Source organism: Chroicocephalus ridibundus, chromosome 5 (genome assembly GCF_963924245.1).
Source record: "Chroicocephalus ridibundus chromosome 5, bChrRid1.1, whole genome shotgun sequence".
NCBI lineage: Eukaryota > Metazoa > Chordata > Aves > Charadriiformes > Laridae > Chroicocephalus > Chroicocephalus ridibundus.
In genome coordinates, this window is record NC_086288.1 from 83,173,550 (window position 1) to 83,198,848 (window position 25,299).

The following is a 25,299-nucleotide window of genomic DNA, read 5'->3' on the forward strand; positions in this document are numbered from 1 at the left end:
GCCCGTACAAACGAACAACAATACGGAAATACAACTGGGCCCACTACTTTCTCACAGCACCAGGAACTAAATCCTGGGTGAGAACAGAACCTAATTACTCTTGTCTTTTGACACCAGAGGATGTATAAATAGCAGGCAAAACATATATAAGAAACAAACTGAAAAAACACCAGCAAGAGCATCGTTATGAACTAGAAATATTCATATTAAAAAATACTTTCCATGTTGTGAAGTTTAACTCATACACATAAACCTAAATTCTGCAAAATTCTCCTAAATTATGCAGCTAGTCTCACTAAACAAAGTCAGGCTATATATATAAAAATGAAGAGATAACACACATAAGCAAGATTTTTTAGTATTGGAACTACTAACGTGTAACGGCCTTTTTAAACTGCAGCATCGGCACCAACAGATTATTAACAATTCTTTTTAGTTGGCTTCCCTGGCCCTTATCTGAAATCCAATATGTATTTTCCATGGCCAGAACAGACTCAACTGATCCGGAAGTCAGCGGAAAGTCCCGTTCGGTTCTTCTGGGTCTTTTGAAGGACAGATTTTATCGTAGAAATTCCGTTCAGATGACTGAATGGCATCTATTCCCTGGCCTCCCCCAAGGCAGAGGCTGACTGCTAATGCTCCGCGAGCCCTGCTCCGTGAGCATTAATTTGACACAGCACTCCTCTGAGTTCTATTCCAATTCCAAACTTCTACTAGGGAAGTTTGTGCTCAGTGAAGTGAGGATCATAGTTAATTTTAGATTATTTATATCGTATCCATTGAGAAACATATTAATAGCATTAGTTTGGTTCAGTTGTGATTTTTTTTTCCCAGAAGCAGATTCTCTTTCATTTTGAAGAGGTTTAATAAAAATTAGACTGACACATTTATACAAGGAACACTGAATGTCACAGCATCCCTGATTAAACATTTAGGGTGGCATGTCAAATTCTTGGCAAAGTCTAGAATCGCTCCAATTTTCCAGAAGGGATTGGCATATACATAATGTCATCATTTATCACAAAGCTGCTGAGCTGCATTTTTAATGAAATAGAAATCTTTTACTGTGGTCATTCTACACTGTGTATATTTACATAGTATTTAAATAAAGACTAAATTTTAAGATGAACCGTAAATTGACCAATCGACAAAAGTGCAAGTTGTAGAGTCCTACTTGGCATTAAATTTAATGTGCTAATCCTATAAAATCAAAACATAAAGATAGCTTACCATTTATTGTTCCAGGAACTAATGATCAAAATACCTTTCAAACATTTTTCTTTACAACAGTATCAGGCAAAATAATGACCACCAGAGTAGCGGGAGCGTAATTTTTTCCATTCAACCCTTGATGTCACCAATAACCTTCCAAAATTTCTGTCTCTGGAGAGCTGTAGGTTACAGGTTTCAGGACAGACTCAGCTGACGTGTTCAGAGCTCACCATCCAAGAAGAAAAGGGAAATAAGGACAGACAGCAGTGAAAAAGAACACACAACCGTTTTGCGTTACCTGCTCACTCTGGTGGGGCAGAGCTAACAACAATTTGACATCTATGGGTGGAAAAAAGGTGTAAATAAAACAAGCCAAAACCACCCCAGTGTAAATCCACCAAGTCCATAGAGGTCTGCATGGCACATACCAACCACGGGACATTAACACATGTGGTCCTTTGAGCTGCTGGGTGTCTCTTAGGAAGTGTGTCCCAGGTGTCCCATGTCCCCTGATGGTCTCCAAGGTTTAGGCTGGTAAGACGTCCCATCCACCGTGGAGTCTCCCCACTTGCTGAGCCGTTGCTGTGCTTCATACACGTCAGACCCTCATGGAGCACGAAAGAATCACAGAATCACGGAATGGCTGGGGTTGGAAGGGCCCTCTGGAGATCACCCAGTCCCACCCCTGCCAGAGCAGGGTCACCCAGAGCAGGTGGCACAGGAACGCGTCCAGGCGGGGTTGGAATGTCTCCAGAGACGGAGACTCCCCCACCTCTCTGGGCAGCCTGTGCCAGGGCTCTGCCACCCTCACAGCAAAGAAGTTCCTCCTCGTGTTGAGATGGAACTTCCGATGCTCAAGTTTGCGCCCGTTACCCCTTGTCCTGTCACTGGGCACCACTGAGAAGAGCCTGGCCCCATCCTCCTGACACCCCCCCTGTCAGTATTTATAAGTGTTGATAAGGTCCCCCCTCAGTCGTCTTTTTTCCAGACTGAAGAGACCCAAATCCCTCAGCCTTTGTTCATCAGAGAGGTGTTCCAGTCCCCTCAGCATCTTGGTGGCCCTTTGCTGTCCCCTCTTCAGCAGTTCCCTGTCCTTCTTGAGCCAGGGAGCCCAGAACTGGACCCAGCGCTCCACAAAGACAACACAGAGTAGCTGGGACCCCACTGAGAGCAGTGGAATAAAATTCTTAAAGAGTACAGGTTAAATGCAAAGCAAACCTGTAAAAGTGTTTCAACTGGAAGTTTAGGCGTTTGTTCAACAATAGCCTTGTATAATTGAATTTTCAAGGTTAAAACTAACAGCAATATTTACAATTCCCCGAGAAAGGAAAATCCCAAATTTTGACACACTCTAAAATCACATTTGCAAATTTGATTTTTAATAATTAACTTCCTTCAAGGAAACTGAAAACAGACCTTTTACTTCCTAAACCATGTTCTACCATCACTCCCCAAGAAACCTCCGTTGTCAAAACTACAAAGACTCCTATCAGTTATTTCATCCCGATTGCAATTTCTCTCCCCACAATTTTATGTTACAGCGTATGTAGAAGAATGAGCCTCTCCAGTGCAATACACCAGACAAAGAAATGACGGCTAGCGCGGTTGTTCCATCATATAAATGTTTGCTGTAATTTATCCATCAAAAGTACGAAACGTGTTTAATTATATTGTTGTACAGCTGCGCAGGAATATTTTATCCATCAGAAATGACATGTACAATGATGGCCTACTGAAGTTAAATACTATAACAAAGAAAATAATTCAAAGCAGAAAGTTCATGAATTTTCATTTTCTCTTTTAAAAAGACTGCCATAGAAAAAACCAAAGTCTATGCTGTGAAATAATTCATTTTTCAGCGCTATTAATTCCGTTTACTCTGGCATGAATACTGATGCTTTGCAGAGCACACCATATCTAAGGCTAGCCATTTCAAGGGTGAAGATGGGAGCGATTTCATTTATTACATTTCTCCTGTTTCCTTTAATATCTCTTTTGGTAGGAAGGATCATTTAGGCTTTGTTTCAGATCAGGGCTTTTTACTCTTAGTCTTCGTTACTGATGAAAATCTAGCGACCAACAGCATATTCATTTCATATTCTATAGAATAATTCATGGCTGAAAGAGTAAAGTAAAAGGAAAAAAAGAAAAAGCAAGCCTCCCTACTAAAGAGGGACATTAAGTCATTTCTCTCTGTCATTTTTTTGGCAGCTGATGTTCTATGTTTTGTAAATCATTACATCTCAAAGAGCCTGAGCCGTAGAACTAATGTAGTGGGTCAGGGAAAACAAGCAAAAGGGGCTCAGAGGAGCTGAACCCGTGTCAGCCGTTCGGCCCGTCCTGTGTCACTGCTCACCCTTCGGTTCAGCCTGCCAACCTACCGCCACCGCCGCTCACGAGGAATGCGTCCTCTCCACGCTTTCAGAGGCCTTTGCTGCAGGAACGGAAGCACTGGAGGTTTTGGAAACAAAAGGAGTACGGCGTTTTCTCGAAGCGAGTATTTTTAGAAAGACTTTGTAATAAGAGGATATAACTGAATGACTATTCGCGTCGCAGGAAGCACGGAGAGCAGCACTGAAAAACAAACCAGTAACGAGAAGCAAGAGAAGATAAAGGACAAGAAGCCGTTATTAGTTCAGACGTGTGAGGTGAGACCCTTTATTAAAAACGTGACAAAGGGCTTGAATTTGATTCTGCAAGAGATATGAGGGCAAAAAACCCCAGAGCTGAACAGGAAGAGATAAGTGTGGGAGAAGAAGGCGTATCAAGTATTCAAATGTCAGATACAAAGGAGGAAGGGACAAATTGTCCACAAGGATACGAGTAGAAAGGAGGGAAGGGGGGATTTTGATGATAAAATGGCAAGAAGGCTTACTGAGCTGCGAAAGAGAAGAGAGAGGAGTCAAGAATGACGCTGAGCAGATTAGCCAGGGCAAAGAAAACAATGAAGCTCATGCATAAAAAATCCTAGTCATTGACCTAGTCCTACTGCACCCCTTTTGTCCCCTCTCAGCCACAACGTCAGAACTGCAGCCGTGGTACTTTCAGATGCAAAACGTTACCACCGATTTCTTGAATTTGCACCGGTGCGTGTTGGAAAAGGTGCTGCTCACGCTGCCTTTACAGCAGTTTAGAGAAGGGAAACTTAACATTTTCTGTAACAGCAACTAAGGACTGATGGATGCAATAAAACTTTTATGGAAAGATATCCATCTCACAGGCACAAAACTAGTACTTAATAAAGATATATTCATTTCTGCAAACTTACAGAATATTTATCTACAAACCTCAGGACCAAATACAAATATTCCTTGAGCAGTCTTACCATGTATCTCGTTCTGTGATTTATTGATTTTGTTTGGAATGCGTTGCCTGGTCTTAAACCTAATACAGAACAAAAGGAAAATGCCACCCTAAAGGTCAAATATCCAGATTTTTTTTAGAGGTAGGAATTAAACCCAGACATATTATTTTTTTTTTTTTATTTTAGCTGACAACTACATACTGTAAAGAAAACACAGTCAAATTTAGAGTGAGCTTCAGCAGGTATTAAAAACCAATTGATTAAAATTACAAGAAAACAACCCCAAATTTCTTTTGTACTTGAAACTATAAATCCATTTACTTGTAAAACTATTAACATGTTTTGGAGGCATAGGAGTGTTTCCAACCAAATGATTGGTTTTTCTGGGTACTTTTCACTGTGTGCTTTTCCAAATTTTTTGGAAATATAAAATTCACACACACCTTTGTGTTCCTAACCACTAAGATATAAAAACAGAGAGCTCCTAACATCCGACCAGTGGCATTCAGTGGGATCAAAATGTCAGAAAAACGCTTCTCCTTCAAGCAAGATGAAAGAATTAACACTGCCTTTTCCCCACAGCTTCTGTTTATAGCTCCCTTGAGGCACCTCAGGAGAGGCAGGACTGCTCGTGGCGACATTAAGTTCAGCACTAGGGGCGGCAGAAAACTGCTCCTGAACCTGCGCAGGCAAATGAGACCGCGTGAGATACGTATATATCACATACATACTTATATACACACACACACAGGGCATCACCTACACAGTAATCTATTTCAACCCAAGTTTCCCCCTTTTGAAGCAGTACGTCAAGCCTGTTACTTCACAAGGTCTCTGCAATAAGACTCTCGTTCACAGATGTGGGAACGGACCTTGAACGCCTGGAAAATACAGCCCAGGCATCGCCTATAGCAAGGATCAGGGAGCGGCCAAAGCCCAGCTAGCGCCGGTCGCCTTCTCTACCATTCGCTCACCTGCCGTCAGACACTGAAAGGTGCAAACAAAAAGAGAACGAGCATGCTTGCTCAAGAGACCAGAATCTCCTGTGCATCGGTATAACACAGGGTATTTACGGTTTCATTCGTTTTAAAAGATAAGGAGATAATTATTTCGCATTTTAAATTAGCATAAAGTAGTAAAAGTGAAGCTCTGCAGATGTTCACTTTGTTTCTGTACCCATATTTCTGCTCCTTGATGTTCAATATAATGTCATATGTTTGAGTTTTTGGTTATCCAGGGAAAGTCCTGAGGACCCTTAACCGTACTTTATAGGTTTACTTTAAATAAGCATAGCAAGGTATTTCTAGAAAGGTCCAAGTTTCTGAGTTTTCCAAAAAAGTCTGTTCTCATACACAGAAAAGAACATATCTTTTAAATTCCTACTATTTAATTTTAGGCGAGTAAGAAAGGATGCCTTTGGCTTTGGGGAACCACCTTGGCATTTTCCACAAGTATTAAAAGAAGACGGCGTTACCAGCAATGCAGAGACTTACAGCTTCAGGAGGCTCACCAGCCTCCATGGTTATTTACTGTGCAGAAGAAAAGCAGTATTAAGTGGATAATGATACGTGGTAGAATTTAATAATAGTAACATTTTCTTGGAATTTTTTGACCATTTAATAAAAGATATAAATCCTTATTAAAATTTAGAACATTATTAAAAAGGAAAAATAAGGAAGCTTTGCACTTCTCTGGAAATTTCTAAGGGATTTATTTATCAAGATATGAAAAAAATAATATTAGATCAGCAAAGAGTCTTCCAAAAGCATAACAGCACCAGAGAATATGATTTCTTAAAAGCTGGACTAATACAGTCATCAAAGCACTACATTCCTAACTGCATCTTCTTGCTGGAGGCTGAACCTGTACGCATACCTGAGGGACATGTCCTTAAACAGTTTGTGTCCTATCGGTCTGTCCTGTAATCGACACACTTCTTTACCTTTAAATTAAAGCGGTTTTATTCCGAGACGTAAAAGCCTCCCCGGTCCCTGCCAGTACAACTCTGCACACAGGAACAGTGACGGTCAGAGGCCTTCCCTGTGGTGAGCTACCAGCAGTGCCTACACAGTGACAGCTCGTTTCTGCAACACAGAAATCATGACCAGGAACATTTTGGTTCCTTTTGGTGGGTAGCGGTATTTGAGTGTGTGCCACATACGCATACAGGAGAGTGTGAATACACCAAACCACATATTTTTATATATATATATATATGCAGATATATACATTTTCACTCAAAGGAACAGTGAAGAACTTAAACGAATGATCAACATTTCAAGTAAATAGATAAAAGCGATTACCATTTTGAGATGGGGCCTCCAACAACCCGTCTGCTGAGATGGGTATAAAGGAACCTGTCTGGACAACTGCCTTAACAATATCATAAAAACTACACCAAAGAACTGAACTGATGGACAAGCTGCTTTGGAATAAAAAGAAACAATTACAAATGTAATTTCAGCAAAGCTCTTTCTAACTGTACCCTACAGAGAATGAAAAACCTCTGCTCTGATGAGAAACTCTGTAAAACTTATTCTGTGGCTTCACTGCGGGCTTTGTTTAAAGCCCATTTACAGCAGCGGCAGGATCCCAGCTCACTTCAGGGCTGTCAGAGCACGGTGTGTTTTGCTGAAAGAGGAGAGAGACAAAAGACTCCTCTTCTAATTTCTGACACTGAATAGTAGAACTGTAGAACTGCGAGTTTCACCCTCGGTGTTTCCTATTATTATTTTTTTTTTTAAGGCAATGGTTTTAATTATCTATAATTTTGACAAAATAGAATTGTTAAGGCTGAAATTTTCCATGCAAGATTACTTTAATTGGTTTTGTCTTGATTTTAGCAAAAACAGTTCAGAGAAGATGTGCTGTTCCCTAATATTAAAAGAAATTCTTATTGATGATTGATTCTCAACAGCCATAAATTGGAAAGCTACAGAAATACTGTGCTTTCAGAGCAGGCAGCTAAAATATAGCAGGGAATGTTCTCACAAGAAGCACGAGCTACCTGTGCCCACGGAAGTCTGCCCAAATTACCTGCTTTTACAAATGCAATGCTCACGTGCTTGGAAAAGACAGCCTTCCTGTAACTGCTCCATCTCACTTGTGCCAAGAGTGCTCCGGGCTGAGGCAGCCGGGCATTGTCCCGGCAGCATCCGAGGTAAGACCCAAGGCTGCTAACTAACAGCGGCAACGGGAGCCCGTCTCCCCAGCCTCCGGTCCTCCTGCCTTCCCCAAGCCCAGCTGCTCCAGAACAAACCCGGGGTTACAGCAACAACAGAAAAACAGACTCACAACTAAAGCAGCTGAATGAGCACCCACAGAACTAAATCCTATTCTTTCTTTAGCTGCTGAACTCCTATGTGCTAATGAACAAGCCGTTTAAAATAGTCTTTTCATGGATGGCCGTTGAATACGGACTCATAATTGGTGATCACCTGATTTCTGACCTACGATCCCGATACGCAGACATACCGAACGCTGACACCTGCAGCAGCAGCCAGCAGGAGCTTTGCTTCAAGCCACCGCACCATCGAGCTATTTGCAATGCTAAATAGTCTGGAGAGCAGGTCACGGGCAGCTCCTTTGTCACCCAAACTGAATGGTGTGTTGACCTTCATCCCCGTGTACTACAGTATACGACAGTGTGTCACCCCCTCCTCGTGCAAGGCGACCCGAAAAGAAGTATTTTTGAACCAAATAAAGCAGGGATGTTTGGCACAGAAAGGCAAGGAAAGACATTGTTGGAAATTCTGGAGTTGGGATAGGTTGATACAATGCAAATGGAAGTAGAGAAAAGCAAAAAGAAATTCACAAATTCTTCTGTTGAATCCAATGCCATTTTAAGCCTTTCTTCAGGAAAAGCAACTTAAAAAAACAATAAAAATGCCCTGGGCATTTTATGACGTGAAGGCGGATTGAATGATAAACTACCTAGATGCTCCTTCCTTCCTGAAGTTCACAATTAATGTACGGCACACCAATGAACCACCAAAAAGACAGGAAAAAATATCTCAATCCAACTCTCTCTCCTAGGAAGGGATTTTCTACGGAAAGAGAACTGACTTCTGCCCGCTCTCCACACCATAATAGCTGGAAGATCTTTGATTTTTCTTTAACTACTGCATATTCACCCATATTTTAATGTAGTACAAATGACTGGTGCAAATACGGGCATTTTGTTAACTTTGTCACTTTTTTAACTAATATTGCCTATAGTTATGCTTGTTACAAATCAAATACGCAGCAAATGCAATATGTCCCTTTAAATGACATTTTCCTTCCTGCAGTAATGAAAGTGAACGGAATACCTTTTTTCCTCTGTAGTAATTCTGCTCGTCTTTTAAATCTAGGCTCAGCGGAAGTGTTGTACATAACTGTCTCTACAAACGGCTTTCCTTCTCTTCAGAAGGACAGGTTCTCTTAATTTCGTTTCTCCTGTTGCTTTTAACCTTCTCTTGCCATCAGGACACAAACCACCCTTTTCCTCAGGAGCTGGGAAATACAGGCTGCCCTTAAGCGTCATTTCATGACTCAAGGTTACTAAGCGCGAAGTCACCCTCAGCTCTTCAGCTGGCAGCTGTTGGAACTGCAAGAGCCTGAGCAGGACCATTCTTGCTCACTGCTTTGAGCTTCAGGCTTCAAAAATCTTCAGACTCAACGTGGAGTTTGGTTAAAATCAACAATTTTTGCCAATTCTTGTCAACAAATCTAGGCTATTAATTACTTTCCAAGGCTTTTGACAAAGCAGATTAACCTAAACTTAAATCAGCAGGGAAATCTCAGATTACCTGAAGCAGACACAATATTGAATTTCACAAAAATCATCAAGAAAGTCTCGAGTCGAGGCAGACAATCACACTTCTGTGATGTGAGCAAACCACGACTCTGTGCTCATGCTGCGAATGTGCTTCAAAAACAGATCTATAAAAGGAAAATACACAATTGGCAAAGCTGCAAGTCAAAATTAATCAGGTCATTAGTTCAGAAACCCAAAGGAGAGCTTAATTAGATATGAATTATCTAATAATTGTGAGTATCTCTGATGTGCATTTGTTTGGACACCTATTACGAAGGGTCCCTATCACTGTTCTAACCTTACAGCTAAATCCAGGAACATCCCCCCTGAGTCCCGTGTCGGCTTCCAGCTATCTGCGTGTTACATTCTCATTCTTAGCTGTCAACGTGAATCTCAACAGAGCTGAGTTCTTTGTAAAGCATTTCTAGCAAATTTTTAGCGGTTGTGTTTCTTGTTTTCAAGTACGTTTGGGTTGAATAAGTTTGACCCTACTTCTTTAGATGTCTTGCAGCCTCAGGTACCCACTCCTGTCCCTGGTTATTTTGGCTAATGTCATTTTGGCTATATTTTGGCTAATGTCATTCCAACACCAGCTCGAAAGCTCGGCTCTTTCTATGTCTATGCTAAATATTCCCAGGCACAGCAAAGTTTCACCTTCCTTTCAGCTGTTCACCAACACTTCTCTGTCTGACATAAAATCTAACTTCAAACTTGGGATACTGTCAAATTTCAACACAGCAGATAGGAATATAAAAATATAAAATATGCACAGTAGCTTTTGTATAGTCAGCTAATACATTTCTGCCTGTTAGGCTCCGAATTTACCTTATCCAGGATCCAAATACGTCAGTAAAAGGAAGAACTCACACGTTGCCCCTCTAGAAGGAGTAAGCAATACATGCAAGCTATGCATTTAGATAAAAAAATTACTTGGACTGCTAAAGGTAGAAATCTACCGCTGTATTTTTGGTACGTATCTAAACAAATGCCTGATTTTCAGCACTCAAAATTGCCATGTGGGGAAAATACGCTGGTGCTACTTACTATCAAATACAGATTAGTGAACTAAACTGGATGTTTGCAAACATTAAATGCAGTATTCTTTTCCTATAGGTACCAAGAGGTATCATTCAATTTTTCTCAAAAGACTTATTTATGAGTAGATTAAGGCAAGACCGTGTCACTATAGCAGGTGGGTGTGAAAGAACTTTCAGGGTCTCCAACAACCCCCAGCCTCTCTGTTTCTGGTATTACAGTTCTCTTAGACCGAAATTTTAGCCTCTCTTCATCTCAGGGCAGCTGCTGTACCGTAGTGAAGTGTCGTGGTTTGGGACGGACCGGCCACCGAACTCGTCACCTCAAAGACAGTGCTGGAACAGAAAGCTGCCTATGGTGCGTGGGGCACCATGGAGGGGCACGTCCGACGCCTGCCTGGGGCTGGGGGGTTATATTCTACTGCACGGAAAATTAAACAGAGAAAAAGTAAGGCTGAAAAGAAAAAAAAAAAGGATAGTTTCCCTTAAACTTAGATGAGATGTTACGAAGAAATAATCAAGCTGGAACTTATTTGAACTTCTCTGTCTAAATCAATAGTGGAGTAGTCTGTCTTTGCAGTGATAAGACGGGAAGATTCAGCCTTTCTATTGGGCTCAAGGCAGAAGCCACAGGTTGAAGTGTAATCAAAAATTATCTCCTAGCTCTTTCTTTTTTTTTTTCCCCTCCTAGAGATGAAGCTTCAATCGATGGTCTCAGAGCTTCAGATTATCTGTCAGACAGGGAAAAGCTGTCTCAAGCAGCAAGAACCTCTAATCAAATATTGACAGATGAGATGTTCTGGGTGATAAAAATAGATTTAAAATCCAAAGTGACATTTTTTGATTAGAATCATAGCCTAACTGTTAAAGTCATGATGTAAGATAAATGATACAGTCTAAGCCTTCCAATCAATTTATTACCTTTCCTAAATATAATGAATATGAGTTTTCTGCTTAAGCCAAGGTCAAATCCGCACAAATTAACCTAAATAGCTTCATATTTTTCTCTAGATTGATAAAAAGACATCTGTTCATTATAAAAACAACTTCTACTTGATTTGAAAAAGTTACAACTTTGAAACATATATAGAGAGAATAGGCAATATGAGTAGAAATGGTCATACTCTACAACCTTTAACTCGTGTACCATTCTAACTGAACCCATGGCAACACTGTAGTATTTAACAGCTCACCTAGAGAGACTCCTCTAACTAGAAAACATCGATCAGCTTCAAAACTCAGTTAAAACTTCGCTTAAATTAATGCAGTAAACTGCACTCTCCACAGGAGCATGTTAGCTAGCAGAGAAGAAACCACGACTTAAACCAGAAAAAAACTGCCACCAACTAACCACTGAAAAATTCAACAAAAATGAAAAGAGTTCTACCTACTCAGAATTAAACAGCTTTAATAAATATCCAGCTTGAACTGGTGGGCACACAGTTCACAGCTCCTAGCATAAGCCTACTAACAGATGCTCTTGGAGGAAAAAAGGGAGAAGCATTTCTTCAAACAGACCCCCCTTTACAGCACTGGTATTGAACCAAACGGGCTTACATTCATGTAGAAGTGTTACACTTCACATGGGAATGATGACCTCATGCTGTTATAAGAGCATTTAAGCCCATGCATCGTTTGACTTCCTAAAAGCACGGGACGCTTTAAAGGTTAAAAAACCAAAATTCATATACCTAACTGTTCCAACGTTTGGTGTGGGGTTCCTGGAGACCACAGCCACTGTCAAAGGGGAGTTCAGGAAACCTGCAGCAGTGTGGGAATCCAGGGGAGAGGAGAAGGAAGACGCTGGGCTGCCATTTTTTACAGATGCACCACATCCCTGCACACGGCGCTTCAGCCCAGGAAACATCCTCCAGCAGGACCGTGATGAGCAATCGTCAGCTGAAGGATGCAACCTCAGCCAAGGTCAACGTGAAGCGGCACTTCAGAGAAAGAGGGAGTGTTGAAGAACGGAGGTAGTTTATGCCGGGAACGGAGACATGGTCGACTGGGTGCCATACGTGGAGGATGTATCGTAGGCATGCAGCAGCGACAACCCATTGGGAGGTGGATGGCCCAACGTACATCCCACAATATCTCGTTTGCTATTTGATGTACATCCCAAACGGCAGTATACGGGGGAACTGAGAAATGCACAGATTTTTGTGACCGAGTTCATCAGTGCTGCTCGAAGAAAGGAGAGTAAAAAGCCAGAATTCAGGGTAAGACAAATGGAGGAGGAAGCTGTGCTCTGGAGTCATGGGACAAAAGTCAACATAGGTCAGTATAGCGAGGCCATACCTACCTGGCCGATACTACGACTGAAAAATCCAGCTATGGTTCCGTACAGTTATTATAAAACATTTTGGTTTTATAGGCTGAATGCATTATAGAACGCATGGGAACTTAAAGTGGATTGGGATTGATGAAGTATTTTCAAAGCAAAGCACTGCAGTCGTATTCTAACTCACACGAGAAAATGCAATGGTAGACTAACTTTGCTTTGAACTGTTCAAATGGTCACAAAATAGACATCTACATTTTCACGCAATGATGTGCTAACTCAAACTCAGTATCAGTTAACCTAGGATATGATAGAATAAACTTGACCTTTTCAATTTTATTAAAAAAAAATGGTTTGGTATAAACACTGTGCAAGCAATCAACAAATTTAACATTCTGAGCAATCATTAGATAGTTTAAAAATTGAACATATATACCTATTGCATGTGTATAAAAATATTTAAAAATTGAGTTCACAACTATATAAGCAATAATTTAAATGAAAGGTTTTTTTTGTTTATGAAAATACAATCAAAAGAATAGAATGAAAACCATCAAAGCTAAAATAATAATTATAATAATAACCACAATAATAATCCTATTATGGGACACTAGGGCAGTACCAGCATTTAACAATTGTCAGGAGAAACACGTTCTCCTCTCCAGCCTCCTAACAACATTCAAATCAAACATTATTGAGAGAAAGAAAGCAGTCTAACACCAGCACAGAAGACAATTCCCTATATTTTCGCCATCATTCGTCAAGAAAAAAATTTTTGAGTGCATCAAAATAATTCTGGCAAGCCATGACTTGCAATATTGTGCATATCCAAAATTTAACTAAAAACTTTGGCCTGTGATTTCCCCCTGGCAATACTCACGAAGATTTTATCTGCTTTGCCTGTTGATAGGCTTTGCTGTTACAAGACCCTCGTGCTTCTTATAAGCAAAACCCACCAATGAATTAAGTCTCACAGCACCCATTTTCAGCAGGAAAAGGACATCCAGTTGACAGATAGGGAATTGCACGAGTTCACCAAAGTCAAATCAAGGTCATATGTAGTCAGCTGTAGAATTGCCACTGAATTCAAGATTCACCTCAAACTACAATAAAGCTCACGTTAAATTGAGAGGAGGCAAATTTGCTTCAGTCTCCAGATTCCCAGTGCTGGGCACTAACTTCCAGCTACGATGTTTTTGAATTAACAAAACTGGCTTGAATTAGAAAAAATCAATGGCTTGATCTTTTTTTTCTCCCTTGAACAGGTGGTTGCCGACACTGCTCAGTTTGAGAAATAAACCAGCGACCGTAAAGGAATTAAGAGAAAAAATTAGTAACAGAGGGCTTAAACTGAGCTACTCCAATTCTCACCCGAGCAATTCCACAGCGTGGTTGCTCTGACAACTGCATCCACTGCGCAGGGGTTTATTTCACTACACTTCATCGGCACCTCACCCAGGCTGACGCTCTGATTTCGCCACAGTGTAAACTGGGTTAGATGAAGAGCAAGTGCGGCAAAGGCCCGTCATGTGGATGACTCTTCTATCCAGGGTTTGAAGGACTAGTGTTACAGAAACAAACGTTTTAAACATTTTGGAGCCATAAATTATATATTTTCTAAGTCTTTTTCACCCAGTGAAGAAACACACTAATTTTCACAGTTCTGTTACACACGCATGACCTCATATGGGTACGCAAAGGCACTTCTGCAAATCTCTCCTGTGCTCTTCTTCTAGCTAGCCTACAGCCAGTACAGAACCACAGCCCGAGTGCTGGTGGAAAGAAGGGGGTTGGTGTTTCTTTTAAAAAGCGTACTTAAAAGATGCACTGGAAACATGCACTTGCTTTTTCCTGCATGAACTTTTAGACAGAGATACAGTGAAAATTTGCCTTCTAATTTATGTGTTCCGATACAGATTCTCGCTTATCTCCCGCCCAATAGCTTTTGTGGAAGTTTAGCACCATGCATGCACGTAATGGAAGTGATGCAGATAGTTTCCTTGTTCTTTCAAGCTTTCTTTCTTTTTCGGACCAGTTATCCCCACAGCATTTGGTTAATCAGCACATACCTACTCTGGCTCTCTCTACAAGGCAACGGACTGTCAAATAAACTGGGTAATTACTACTTCCTGATCTTAGTGCTATTATTCTATAGTTCCAATTTTGATAGTTTGCCACGTAACGTTCACAGCCTAAGGTACACCATTCATAAAATAATATATCATATAAGCAGGAATGTGCTTTATCTTCACCTGAAAGCATATACTTTTTTTTTTATCCACATACATTCAAATTCCAAAGGCATTTCTATCTCTGACTGCAATTCACTCAACAGTTTTGATATTTCACTCAAAATTAGTTTTTATTATGAGATACTAGCAATCCCATTTCTCCAGCATTATTTTGTATTTCTTCCCAAACTACGTACGTCACCTGTTTGTTCAGCTGGGCGCGTTCGCTAAGGCTTGTATCTTCAGGTAAATGCTAGGAATGTGAATTCCTCCACTGTGTAGAAATTGGCCGTCTACCGAGCAAAACTCCGAGGTTACCTATGGAAGGTTTCGGAAGGTTTCCAACGGCAGGCAGAGTTTGGAACGCTCTTCAGCGCCATCCCCGCAGGGGCAGGTCTATGGGGTCCCCAAGCAACGCCGTGTCCTCCCTCGGGCCCCCCCACTTTTCACTGCCCCCGCCGACCAACGAGCCCAACAAGTCTGATGGTGCTGATTGCGTGACAGGCGTGGGGTGTCACGGGCTGCACACACAGTCTGTCCAGGTGACCAACACCTCTCCCAACACTGGGTGACTCTCCTGGGCTTACTGAGGCCATCCGACCCCCCAGCTGGAAGGCAGTGCCGGGGCACTCGTCCATACTCCCACCTAAACAGCCGAGCAAACAGAGACCCAGACCCTCGTGTGGACGATGAGGCTGGGGTGAGTTACAAGCCAAGTGCCCAGTTCATTGGGCAGTAGAAACACGCCACTCAACACCAGGACCGATTCGAGAGCCCCTTGCAAACACCGGCGGAATTCTCACTGCGATAAAGGACCCGCAGCTGTTTTAGCCTGGATCCTGACAGAGAGCAGAGCGGAGTAAGGTAAACAAACAGAGGCAGGGTTTTGGCTTTCTTCTAGAAACAACCCAAACAAAACAACCTTTTCATACCTTCACGTCTTCCAATCAAAAAATTAATTAAGGTGTTATTTAAACTGACATAGATAAATAGCGCAAAAGATTGCAAGGACGTTTACTTAATTAAAAATGAGGCTTATTTTATAAACCAGACTTCAATTCAGCTTAAGTGAATTCAAACCAATTAGAATTGCTGTATTTCCTATCTTTATATAAGGCGCTGGATGCATCTGAAAAGCTCCTTACTTACGATCTCCGAGTATGCCACATCACCTGATAAAGCTATGGGCCATGTTGCTTCAAGAAATGTTAAGCAGAATTCCATTAGCCGTTATGAAATGGTCCGTTAAGGAAAAAATATGGTGCCGTGTGACTGATGACTGTACCTTTCAAGAAGACTTGGAGATAATTCTTGACTTATTCTCGTTGGGCAACACAAATACTCATGACATCTTTGGTGCCAGTTTAGCAATTTCTGCTACACAACGGCATTTTTTTTCATCTGCGTAGAGAACTCATTGGCAGGCAACAACAAACGTCTGGATGGTGACACAGGCACTGTTTAAACTTTCATGAGTTAATACAGCTCTTGGGTTAAATTTTTGCTCATGTAAGCAAAGCTGTACAGTGGTACCACGCTTCTACGAACAACTTAAATTCTCTTCCTTTACACTAGCAACCAATTTGGTGGTTCTTCTTTTTTTTGCTTTTTTAAATTAAGAATAATGTTAACATGAGAGAAATCAAAAGTAAGTTCAACAAAGACAATAACAACGTGAAGTTGCCCGGCAGATTTTTGACATTTGGAAATGCCATTCTCACCACTATGGCATGCGTCAAAACACCGGGGTACCCAGAGCTCCGATTGCCTTACAGTGATTTATTGTAAGCAGTAATTCTGCATCCCTAGCAGCTGCTGGGGCAAGGCTGTGCTCGAGGCCTGTGCACATTCATGTTGGAATTAATGGAGCAGCAGCTCGTGCTGCTGCGAACAGCTGGGGGTGCTTAACTTGTTTTCCTCCGCAGAATTTTTGTATTTCATTTATTTCTGGCAATTATGGAACGCGATAAAAGAGAGTATAGTGAATGAAGAGAAATGGAGCTACGTAAAACAGGAAAATCTGGAGCTAGGTCAACAAAACACGCTCCTCTGACGATGTAGGTGATTTACGTTTATATTTTACACCATTTTACCTGTTGGTGAGGAGCGGGACGAGGGATGCGGAGGGTGTTCCTGCAGCTGGAGAGGGGCTGGGGGCAGCTGCCGAGGCTGGGACCTCTGTGGTGCTCCATGCAGGGACAGCGGGTTCTGCAGCTGCCCAGTTCCCTGCGGAACCTCCCTTCTTTCATGAATATTCCTTTATTCCGCGCATCTCCTCCAAAGGGGCTGGCAGCATCACCGGATCCTGTCTAGCACTCTTCAGGGTGCGACTCGCAAAGGCTGTTTGCGGCAGCTGAAGCGCTGCACTGATGGCGTATCGCCGGGGCACGCTTTGATTGCTCTCCCTCTTCCTCAGGCTTTTCAAATGAAGGCAGCAGCTGCATTTTGCCATTCACAGCCATCTATGCCTACAGGCTCGTGTTTCCTGTCAAAAGCTGGAACCAGTGATTGTATATGATTTTTGTTCTTCAGTTTAATCGTACATCACCGATATGTTTTCATAGCATTTTCCATCTAGTAATGACTCTATTGATCCATTCTTCAGTCTTTCATCTTTCCATGCACCTAAGCACATTGTAACAAACTTCAGCTGATCATTTTGTACCTTAAATGGCACATAAATATATATTATAGAGCTACTCAATAATCACTCAATATCAACAGTCTGACTATCCAGGGGCCCGAGACAGAGCCAGGCATCCTTAACTGTCACTGGAAATAATTACAGCTAAAAAGGAACAGAGCTAAGTTGCTGCCATCTGCTTGGGCTGCTTCCCATTGCAGAACCAAAATGAAAAGAAAAGAAAGAAATGAAAAAAAATAAGAAAATAGGAAAGAAAAATAAGCCTGTAACAACAGGAATCGGTAAAAAAGAATTACTTTCCTTTTTCTTAGTAAGAATATTAATTCACGTGTAGTGAATTTAACCTTTAAATTTATCTTTTCAAAACATGTTGTTTGACAATTAAGAACTTTATGCTCTTACATAGACATCCTCATCAAGATAATCTGTAATATCTGAATATACTTACTTTCCTCTGACATACTGTCCTCTTTCTCTCTGACGGTTTTCCGAAGAATCGGAGATACCTGTGTTGAAAGGAAAGCTGCTTCTACCGCATCCACACTTTCAGTTTCTATCACATTCTGCTGCTACTCAGCCCACGGTGCCGGATTTCTAATATTGCTAATATCACTTCCATAGCAACACACTAAGATATCCTAAACTCGGCGTTATGGCTTTATTCCTCCATTGTGTAAGGAGGAGCCGATTTCAAAAGGCAGCTCTTATTAAAACATACGAATATACATCATCACCGTAAGTCACTGCCAGCGGGATACAGAGCACGCCTTTCAGAGTACTGTAAACTGGTCTCCCAAAAAAGTTGTCCCTCTTCAAATCCGACCAAGAACAAAGAACTTGTTTTGTCAGTGGTGTTTGGAACAGATTTCCCCAGCCGCCCTTAAAGAGGGTGGCATATAACCACAGGTATTCGGTTTCTAAGGAAGACAACGTTACTTGCATTTTTCACAAGCTGGATTGAGGCCATCGCACACTGGATTGAACACAGTGCAAAACGAAGGGAAAATTTGGGTCCATCCTTTGAGCTGTAAATATTAAGAACGCACAAAGAACAGAATGAATAAATGAATGAATGAGAAGGAATTCAACTTCAAACGGTGGCGAGATAATTTTATCAATAAATCTTTTTACTTTTAAACACAAAATGTAATACATTAAGCAGAACACACATCATTTTGGTCAGCACTCCGGCATATCTCATGATATATAATGACTAAGGGCAAACGCGCTCCACTTGTCACTTGCTGGCTGGAATCCCAAGTGAAACGCAACGGGAGGGTAAGTCCAGCAGCCCTGGACAGGCTGTACCACCACCTCCTGCCCAGATGGCTGTAGCTCACAAATAAAAGATGGCACTTTAAGACTAACTAAAGCTATGTTAGTTTTTCATTGGCAACAGTCAAGACCACAGAGGAAAATCTCTCTCCTCTGGCCTCAGCACAGGCTTTCTGTGGGTTTCATCGGGAAAGCCGTGAAGTAGCGTGCGGAAAAGGAAGACCCAGCTGTCCATTTCTCAGGCATTCAAGGACATTCCTCTTCCAGCTCTAGATTAAAAGGGAAGGTTCTGCAAGGATGAATTCAAGGTCAAAAATCAGAAAAAGGAATGAGCAGCTTTCAGCAGGGAATACTTCAGGATCTGTAGTAGCACCTGCTCTGTCCAATATATTCACAACTTGTCTGGGAAGGTGACGAACAAAGATTCACAATACGCGGTTATTCAGGATAGTGACAGTAAGAGCGAACTGTGAACAATTTCAGGGGCAAAAAAACCCATAAAAATGACTGAGCAATTGTACCATAAAATGGCAGGTAAAATTAGACATAGCAAGATGGATACGCAGTGATGCATATGGAAAAGAGAATCTGAATTTCACATCCAAAACAATGGACTCGATGCCTTCTCAGGAGTAGTGTCTTGGGGTTTTCACTACGTCAGCTCAAAGCTCAGCAGCAGTGAAAAAAGTGAATGGAATGCAAGAAACAATAAGGAAAAGAACAAAATAGAAAACATTGTCATGCTGTCATGGAAATGCAGGATGCACCTGTGTCTTGAATATCGTACGCAGTTGGATTACCACTCAGTGAATTTATGGAAGAACTGGGGAAAGTCCAGAGAAAAGCAACTGATATGACTTAAGATTGGGATCCTTCAGTCTGGAAAAGAGACAGTTGACAGGAGAAGAGATGGTCATCTATGTATTATGAAAAAAAAGGTGAGAGAGGTAAGAGGTGAACAATAATTAACAGTCTTTTCCAAGAAGTATGGAAGATCAAATAAAAAAAGAATTCAGATAGAAAACAAATGTGGTGGGTTTGGGGTGTATTTTAACTGCATGGTCACATATTTAAGTAATTTGTGGAACTTCTTGCTGTTGTGGATACTAAAATCTTATGTGGACTTAAAAAGCTCATATTTGAACAATGTAAGGACTTTAAAAAAGCTGAGAAAATAGCACACAATGCCCAGCTGAGGCAGGAACTGCTGTGGGCTGAAGAAATGTGCCCAGGAGCCGAGGGCAGCTCCCGCCTCAGCCAGGGCACCCCGTGCCCGTCTCTGCCGGAGGGGGACACGTGGCAGAGTCTCTCTGGGGCTGACCCCACACAGCCACGCCGGGGATGGGACAACCAGTCTGTTCCCTCCAGCGTGTGTCACCCCTCTTCTGCCACAGCCGAAGGACGGGAAGTGCTTCCGTCCCTGGAAGGGCTCAAGGCCAGGTTGGACGGGGCTTGGAGCAACCTGGGCTGGTGGGAGGTGTCCCTGCCCAGGGCAGGGCGGGGTGGAACTGGGTGATCTTTAAGGTCCCTTCCCACCCAAACCAGTCTGTGATTCTATGTGTTTTGCCTATTTCTGAGAGAACAGAAAGCTCCTGACCTGGCTGTACAACCTTACCTGCACGGGCAGGGTGGGTTATCCTCTTGCCTCGCACTCCTTGAGCTAGATCATCGTCCGCTAACTGCAATTAAATGTTTTGAGATCAGGATGCTCACCTGTTTACTCACGTGTTTTCAAGTCTGTATTGTTTCTGGTGGGATTTAAGCAATCGAACCCTTGCTGAACCAGCTGCACCAAGCAATTCCGATAGCTGAAAGAGGGGAAGCACTCTGAGGAGGACGGAATGGGCGGTTTCACTGACTACACGACTCAATGGCCAAACCCATGGTGAAATCTCACATAATGAGTCATGGCTTTTATAACGCACGGGACTGTCAGTGGGCTGGCATTTCCAAAGGGTTCTAGTATATTTTCCTATATGTCACTGGATGTCTCTATAGGCTTCTATTAAACTTTTAAATGCAGTTACCTCATCTATGTCCCAAACCCATTTTTTTTTGACAGGATCTGCCCCTGTACAGTGTTAGAGCAACCCATGCCAAGCTCATGTATCCAGGAAGGACACGGACCGGTGGCCACCAGCCCGCTCTGTTGCCGAAGGCACACTGCCAAACACAGAACTGGAGAAAATCCTGCGGTTTGCGCTGCAGCCCAGAGGAAGCGTCTGTCCTTAGGCAGCGTGCTGCCCGGAGAGCAGGTCCGGCCTGCAAGGTCTACCTTTCAACTTCTGCCTTCCAAACTGGAACCAGAGGAATAATTTCAGGAGGCAAGACAGAAGCAAGCCCCAAACTCACATCTATCTCGTCTATAATCTGCCCTCCTTCCATCAGGGATGAAGGGAACAGACAACTCCTTCCTTCTTCCAGGAAAAGGACACAGTGATTGCTTGTCGTCAGGGCCAGGGTATTGGTTAGCTAATTATTAAAATGTGACAAATCAGTTTTTTAACTGTAGAAACCTTTGGTTTAATAGCTGAAGTGTGTTGGACAGACCTGCCACTTGAAACTCACTGAAACAAAGTAGAATCCAGAAAATGTCCTGGAAAGGGGAATTTCCCCTTGTGCATGGTATTAACCCTAATTTCTTTGGGTTGCAGTTAGTATTTTGCGTGAGGGGAAAAAAAAGTTAGTTCTTTTTTTTTTGACAGTGTTCCTTCATAATAAACATTTTTCCATGAAAAAGTGAGAACATGGATTAATGAGAAGGATAAAAAATGTCCCTTATTTTCTGTATCCTCTAAGCTCTTTGTGACATTTGGTTGTTTTCTGTGTTTATAATTTAATACGCCTATTATAATTTAAACAGGCCTTCACACACATGCAAATGTCTGAGTAGCACGGCAAAAGTGATCTTTCTTTGAATTTCAAATGCTACACGAGAAACACCTCATAGTTCACTCGATTATATTTGACACATTTAGAGACAGACCAGTTTGAAACGTCATTTCTTGCTAAACAGTATTGTTGCTTGGGAAAAGTACGAGACCATATTCGTGTTCTTTCTTCTTTTCTTTTCTTATTGAAATCTTAACAGATTTTTTCTATCTACACATTCACAAACACACGGACTAACTTATTTCTCCAAGTAAAAGTAGGAAGGTGTTCTGACTAGGTGACAAACTCCTCTGGGGCTGAACTTCATTCTCCGCTGGGACTCTGTGCCTGGTCTGGGACGATGACGTTCTAAGGAAGTTCTCCTTTCACTTGCCTGGGCACCAGATCAAGATGCAATGTACACTGAGTACGCCGATTGTCCCAGCTGCTCCAGATTCACATCAAACTAATTTAAGGACAAGATGATGTTCCTAAACATGACAACGTTCCAGAATTAGACAGAAAATGAATCTGCAAAGACCCTCAGCGAGGTGCTGAGCGTCCAAAACTGACACTGAATGCTCAAGGGCTTGTCACTGGTTACTGGTTCCAAGAGGGACTCAGTGAAATTACACTCCTGGGCACTAATTCTGCAGAAGCGAAAAAATACCAGTTATGCAGCTTTGGGTTTAAGGTTCATTCACCAGAAGGAATGGCCTGTAATGGACTGTGGTAATCATGAGATAATACTGTGACTGCACCTATGCTATTTCCTTCATTTACCGTGAGGTCAACGCTACTCTAAAATACATGTTTTTTTCTTAAAAACAAGCAAAAAGGGAGGAAAATCATTGCATGTACTTCTTCAGTTCTTCCATTCCACACTCGGTACAGCTCTTTTCCTCTGCAAGATGCCAAATACTGCCCTAGCATGGCCCTATTCCTCAAGCATATTTTCAGGAGATTTGTTGATAAAAGCGTTTTAGTTTTGCAGATAAAAACACGGGTTTGCTATGTTGCTGGAAGGAGTTTTGAAACACAGATGCAGTTTTTGCATGGCTCTCATACATGTACCTTCAAATGCACGGAACAGGACTCTCTCTCCCGAACCTCACCCAATTCTATTAGCTGTCGGCACTTGCCCGCCACTGGAAGTTCGCTCCTGCTGGGTAGTAACAGGCTCAACGCCACATAAATTACCATTACACAGTACCGTTAAAAATACTCTTCTCTCACCAAGCATAGTTTAACACAGTGCAGAAAGGAAGTTAGAAAGGCATTTTTTTGAACTTTCTTAAACTAATCTGTATTCTCAGTGACATTTATACAGTAAACCACGATATGGTGTTTTTCTTTTCCATTAATATTTCCTGGTTATTTGTTGATTCTGCAATAGCCAAGTGATAAAAGTCTGTCTCCTGTATTAACTTACATTATTTCACCTAAAATGGTCATGACACTCCTTTGCTTAGCAGTTGAAAAGCCTGCTAGAATAACTCGTTTAACGTGGTATTTGTCACTGATTCCAAGACAGCGTTGTAAAAGCCGATGCATTTGCAGCTTTCCTTATTTATCCTGAAGAGGCGATTTCCCCCCTCAAATAGCTCAATATCTGTTTCCCCTTAGTAAGAAAACGAGTGTGAAGGCAGGTGAAATAAAGCATCCTGCAGATGAAGAATACCCTGACAGAACAGCTTATTTAAAAACCAAAAGCAGATTTCAAAGCACTGGCTTTAAAAATAGACCCAAACAGGATGAATGAGCTAAATATTTCAACTCCTGCAATTTATATCTGTTTTAAATATTTTGACATAGTTTTCAGTTCAGAATGATTTTTCTCTGTTTCTATGATAATGGAAATTGTAATGAAATACTTTATCTACCTTAGTGAGAAGTCTCATCTTGTCTGACTGGCTTTTGATGAATAGCAGGAGCACAGACTGGAAAAAATTGAAATAACTGATAGATAAACTTACTTATAGCTGGAACCTTATATGAATCTTGGAACTAGAAGCTCTTATTGATATAGTTGTCAAAAGATCAGGTCATAGAAAAAGTTTCTCCAGTTTTCTTTTACTCAGAACAGTCATTTTTCAATATCTCATTAGAATTTTTTGGCATGTTAACATAGTCATCCCACATACCCGAATTCCAAGCCCAAATTCCAATGATATTTTCTAAGTCAGGTACAGAGTCAACAGCTGAAGAGCAACTGCTCCTCTAAATGAGTCTAAACTTTAAATTTCTTCCTAATATTGGGCTATAAAAGACACCTCTTGCCATGTAGGATAAAAATCTCTTTCAGATACACCTACTGCAGTTGATAAAGTACTTCTGAATATTGCTGACTCAGTCATCCCTGGTAAGACAGGAATACGCTTTGGAGACAGCACACCTGACATTGCTGGGAGGGATACGCATGCCTTAAAATGCCCGCAGTTTAGTTTTCTTCGGTGCTTTGCCTTTTTGTAACAAATACATTATTTCTACTAAGCATATTTTATGTGCTGTTTAGCTCTTACAAAATCTATGATGATAAACCAGTAACGAAGACCATTTGGTGGTAAAAAAAATACATCTGTTGATGAACGCAAGAAGTCATGGAATGAAGACAAGCAGCCAGCACGCTTCATGACTACTCACCTCTTCGGTTTTCTTTTAATTGAGGTCCACTTCGCAATATTGAGGTCGACTCCGTACTGGATGTGCATGTGGAGAGAGGTGATACTGTGCTGGGATGACAGGAGAGCAGCTGGGGACGCTTACGCTCCTGACCGGCCTGGCCCTGGAAACACCTGGAAACATAGAGGGCTCATTTTCCAAACAGACATGACTAAGCAAGTAAAATTCAAATGATTTGCCTTATTTTCTAAAATATTTCATACTAATATCTGTATGCCTTATCAAAAATGGAATATTAAATGCAGTAATTTATTTATTTTAATTAGAGTAAGTCCTAAGAACAAAGTAACTGTCCTGTCTACAGTACTACACAGAACGTCAACATATGATAATCTGAACATGGTTCTGGTGGAGTTTTCAAAATAATTTTGCACTGTTCTGTGCTACCTCTACCTTCATTACTGACCCACATGAAACAGATGTGGCCCAGAGCAGAATAATCGTGGAAATTCTATGATTAGTCTGAAAAAAAATAGGGAAGTCATTGTAATCATAGAATCACAGACTGGTTTGGGTGGGAAGGGACCTCAAAGCCCCCCCAGTGGCACCCCCTGCCCTGGGCAGGGACACCTCCCACCAGCCCAGGTTGCTCCAAGCCCCGTCCAACCTGGCCTTGAACCCCTCCAGGGATGGGGCAGCCACAGCTTCTCTGGGCACCCTGGGCCAGGGGCTCACCGCCCTCACAGCCAAGAATTTCTGCCTCACATCTCATCTCAGTCTCCCCTCTGTCAGTGTAAAACCCTTCCCCCTCGTCCCACGGCTCCCCTCCCTGCTCCAGAGTCCCTCCCCAGCTTTCCTGGAGCCCCTTGAGGGACTGGCAGGGGCTGGAAGGTCTCCCCGGAGCCTTCTCTTCTCCAGGCTGAACCCCCCCAGCTCTCTCAGCCTGTCCTCCCAGCAGAGGGGCTCCAGCCCTCCCAGCATCTCCGGGGCCTCCTCTGGCCCCGCTCCAACAGCTCCGTGTCCTTCT

General features: G+C 42.0%; 1 long non-coding RNA gene across 2 annotated transcripts in view; it reads right to left on the bottom strand.

Annotated features, from left to right (window-relative positions):
* Positions 1-18,158, bottom strand: part of LOC134516562 (uncharacterized) — a 36,500-nt gene extending 18,342 nt beyond the window's left edge. For both annotated transcript variants that reach the window (XR_010071360.1, XR_010071359.1), the window contains exons 1-2: positions 17,953-18,158; positions 16,954-17,485 (exon numbers count right to left, since the gene is read on the bottom strand). This is a non-coding gene — a long non-coding RNA (uncharacterized LOC134516562). The remainder of the gene's footprint in view (positions 1-16,953; positions 17,486-17,952) is intronic.
* Positions 18,159-25,299: the final 7,141 nt, after the last annotated feature.